The sequence below is a fragment of the Astyanax mexicanus genome, chromosome 19, assembly GCF_023375975.1.
Source record: "Astyanax mexicanus isolate ESR-SI-001 chromosome 19, AstMex3_surface, whole genome shotgun sequence".
NCBI lineage: Eukaryota > Metazoa > Chordata > Actinopteri > Characiformes > Acestrorhamphidae > Astyanax > Astyanax mexicanus.
Genome location: NC_064426.1, coordinates 29713634 through 29717877, shown reverse-complemented (window position 1 = coordinate 29717877; position 4244 = coordinate 29713634). Strand labels below are relative to the sequence as shown.

At 34.3% G+C, this 4244-nt stretch overlaps 1 long non-coding RNA gene across 1 annotated transcript; it reads left to right on the top strand.

Annotated features, from left to right (window-relative positions):
• Positions 1-759: 759 nt before the first annotated feature.
• Positions 760-2160, top strand: LOC125784450 (uncharacterized). The gene is made up of 2 exons (XR_007427258.1): positions 760-1049; positions 1830-2160. It is a non-coding gene; the product is annotated as an uncharacterized LOC125784450 (long non-coding RNA).
• Positions 2161-4244: the final 2084 nt, after the last annotated feature.

Genomic DNA, 4244 nt, shown 5'->3' with positions numbered 1-4244 from the left:
TATATTTTATTAAACGTGAGGTGACAAAACTCAGAGATGTGAGTCCAAACAGGACTAAAATTACCGGAGGACCACAGAGTTTAGCGAAAAACTGTAGGTAAATTTTGTCTGTGTTTTCTCAGAGGACGTCAGAGAAAAACGCGTACATGGTCGTTCTGGACGGTAAAAAAATCACAGAGGACGCCCCATAAAAGAGAAAATTACCTCAGGACCCCCTTAGAAACGAATCCTGTTCGGATAGTGATTAAGTAGCATCCATTTCTGACAGAGATGTGAAGTCCCTGTTGTCCCTTTTGTTAATAAAATATGACTCTCTAGAGCAGATACACATGAGTGTTAACAGTTGCAATTTTATGTATGTATGCTTGGTCTTTTCCATATATAATCCAGATGTAAAGGGGGACAAATAATGCTTTTGTGACACTGGGCTGAGTATAAATGTGTATCTTCAATAGTGTATACCAGTATAACTGCTCTGGTTTATACTGGTTTATATGTATGTATAATGTGTTTAAATAGCATACATTGGACTTCACTGGGTTTCATCCTCAAACCAAAAGCACATATTTTACATTTTTTAAAAGCTTGATGCTCCTATCAACCTGAGATCTATGGAAGTAAAACAGTGTCACCAGACTTTGAAATTTAAAAGCACTTGAATTTTTAGCACTGAATTATTTTACATTGAATTATTCCATGTGATTTTTTTTGCCTCTGAATTAAACACTTACATTTTTCAGTATATCATTTTCACTTATTTTATTTTAATGTAAAAAAAATTCAAAAGCAAAAATTCAAGTTTAAAAAATTCAATTAAAATAAATTCAGGTTGCTCAAATTCGACCTGTCAAATTCGACTGCTAAAATACAACGCTCAAAATTCGCTGTCAACATCCGGGACACACAGGATGAGCAATCGATTCAGTCTTCAATCGAGCCAACAACCAGCCAATCACATCACGCTCCGAAGATCACGTGACAGGTAGCGCCTCACGGCTCAGAGCCGCTCAACGCGAGTCACAGCCCCCTCCGCTGCTCCTCTCGAGTAGGTGAGTGTAAAACAGCTGAAAACAGGGCATTTACCTCACCACTGTGGCCATGTAATATCACTTAAACGGTGTAGAAATCCTCACTTTAACCACGGTTTGCTCTGTGGTTTGTAAACATATTAAATTAAGATAGATATCCAGATATACCTTGTTAAACTAACTAACTAAATAAATAAAGCTCATCTGTTCATTTCAGAAAGAGCTTCAAACACGAACACTAGATCAATTATTTATAAATACAGCCAGACTGTGTGGAAGATAATTACTACTGTAGAATCTGAGATAGTAACTTAGTTAGCTAAATTATAGCTACCTATCTTGCTAGTTAGCTGTGGGACTGTGTGATTATAGACAAGATACTACCTAGTTAGCTGTTTGTTTAGCAATACCTTATTGACATAGTATCAAGTATTTTGCTTAGTGTAATGGCCACTGTCTAAATAAATATATTGAGCTATATTACACTTACTGTACCCCTCTCAGGCTGGTCCTCTCATTAAATAAAGGAGATTTATTACAGTTACTATATACCTCTCAGGCTGGTAACTAGGTCTAGATGTATGTGTGGGCATTATCTAATTTGTAATCAGTGCAATATTTATTAGTGATGTCTTTTATACATTTTTATTTATATTTAGGTCATGTTAATAAATGAGAATCAAATATTGCAACCCATGAGAGAGTATTATTAGTAATATTTATTAAATGTTTTATGTTAATAATAATTATCACATTTTGTAAATGCTGTCGCTAAAAGTGAATCTGATGTTTTTATTTAAGGTTGAAAAGAAGATGGAGAAGTTTCAGCTTGCAGCTATGGAGAGTTCACCACGAAAAGAACGAAGTCAAAGAATACAAAGATCTGTCCATATTCTGAAGTCACCACTTGAAGATTTTATGCAGAATTATTTGGATTATGAATAGGAACCACATTATTTGCAACAGCTTTTATTATTTATACAAACAAGATGAACATGATATGATGTGCCAGAATATAGGGAGGCTGCCTAAAACATACAAAAAAAATACAGAACACATGTAAACAACTAAAGAAAAACAGAACATGGCACATGTAAATAAATCAAATAAACACAGCACAGACTGCATGAAATTGGATTTCTTTATTTGTTCCTTAAAAGTTTGGAGAAAGGAAACCTGTGGAATACAAATACATGCATTTGATACATGGATATAATTAAGCATTTTAAGAACATTACCTACCTTTTATTATCCTTTCTTTTTCTGCGAGAAAATATCCTGTTTAAGAAAATGAAGACAAGAAATATGACTGTGTTAAACTTGGTGTTGTTTGGATTCAGTATTTACTTCATTTATATTTATATAAAACATTTTTGCAATTATTATTGCATTGGTTTTGGCACAAACCAATTACTAATGCATCTCAGAAAATCTGAAGATCATGAGAATATCATAATTTAACAGAAATTATACATTACACTACATGTAAAGTGACATATTCCAAATCATTTTTACCTGGCTAAAAGTTCATTAAACCAGAATTACTGTCCTAACCTTAACCCAGTTTACTAGAATATGTAGTTTAAACTTAAAATAAAAAAAAAGTTAAATGTGTCGCTTTAAACATAAGGTGACCGTTTACTGAACGATATTAAACACAAATATATATTTTTCACTTTTGAGATGCACTAGTAAACAGGACTAATCATGCTGTATTTTAATTACACAAGCATTTTAGGACTATTATTTACTATTGATATCCTCAGTAAAAGCCTGAGTTGAATTGTTAACAAATGTATAAAATATATATTAAATATAAACATTAAAATTAATATCATAAAATACATAATGGTCATATCTTAAATTATCTCTGTTAAATTAGTTAGTAAAGAGACAAAAAGCAATTCTAATAAATCTCCTTTATTTAATGAGAGGACCAGCCTGAGAGGGGTACAGTAAGTGTAATATAGCTCAATATATTTATTTAGACAGTGGCCATTACACTAAGCAAAATACTTTGCAGCAAAGTGTCAATAAGGTATTGCTAAACAAACAGCTAACTAGGTAGTATCTTGTCTATAATCACACAGTCCCACAGCTAACTAGCAAGATAGGTAGCTATAATTTAGCTAACTAAGTTACTATCTCAGATTCTACAGTAGTAATTATCTTCCACACAGTCTGGCTGTATTTATAAATAATTGATCTAGTGTTAGTGTTTGAAGCTCTTTCTGAAATGAACAGATGAGCTTTATTTATTTAGTTAGTTAGTTTAACAAGGTATATCTGGATATCTATCTTAATTTAATATGTTTACAAACCACAGAGCAAACCATGGTTAAAGTGAGGATTTCTACACCGTTTAAGTGATATTACATGGCCACAGTGGTGAGGTAAATGCCCTGTTTTCAGCTGTTTTACACTCACCTACTCGAGAGGAGCAGCGGAGGGGGCTGTGACTCGCGTTGAGCGGCTCTGAGCCGTGAGGCGCTACCTGTCACGTGATCTTCGGAGCGTGATGTGATTGGCTGGTTGTTGGCTCGATTGAAGACTGAATCGATTGCTCATCCTGTGTGTCCCGGATGTTGACAGCGAATTTTGAGCCTTGTATTTTAGCAGTCGAATTTGACAGGTCGAATTTGAGCAACCTGAATTTATTTTAATTGAATTTTTTAAACTTGAATTTTTGCTTTTGAATTTTTTTTACATTAAAATAAAATAAGTGAAAATGATATACTGAAAAATGTAAGTGTTTAATTCAGAGGCAAAAAAAATCACATGGAATAATTCAATGTAAAATAATTCAGTGCTAAAAATTCAAGTGCTTTTAAATTTCAAAGTCTGGTGACACTGTTTTACTTCCATAGAGATCCAACTCCAAAATGAGTTTTAAAAGATGAACCTGTGTCTGTTTTCACATTTGACCCAGGAGACTAACTCTTCCGAGCAGTGTGTGAACCTCGGCTCTCACCGGCTCTACAGCAGCTCATCAACTGAGTGCTGAACATAAGAGCTTCTCAGCTGAAGCCCGGCTTTTAAGAGTTTTTTTTACAGTCTGTTGAATAATCCCTCATGGTAACCTGCCCTTTATTTTCACCACGAATGCTGGTGAGGTGGAAGCTATAGCTCTGCCTTGTGTGTACAAGGTTGGTTTATAATGATGCTGATGCCCGCGGCAGCCTTGGCGAGCTTCTCCACATCTAAACATTATCTCAG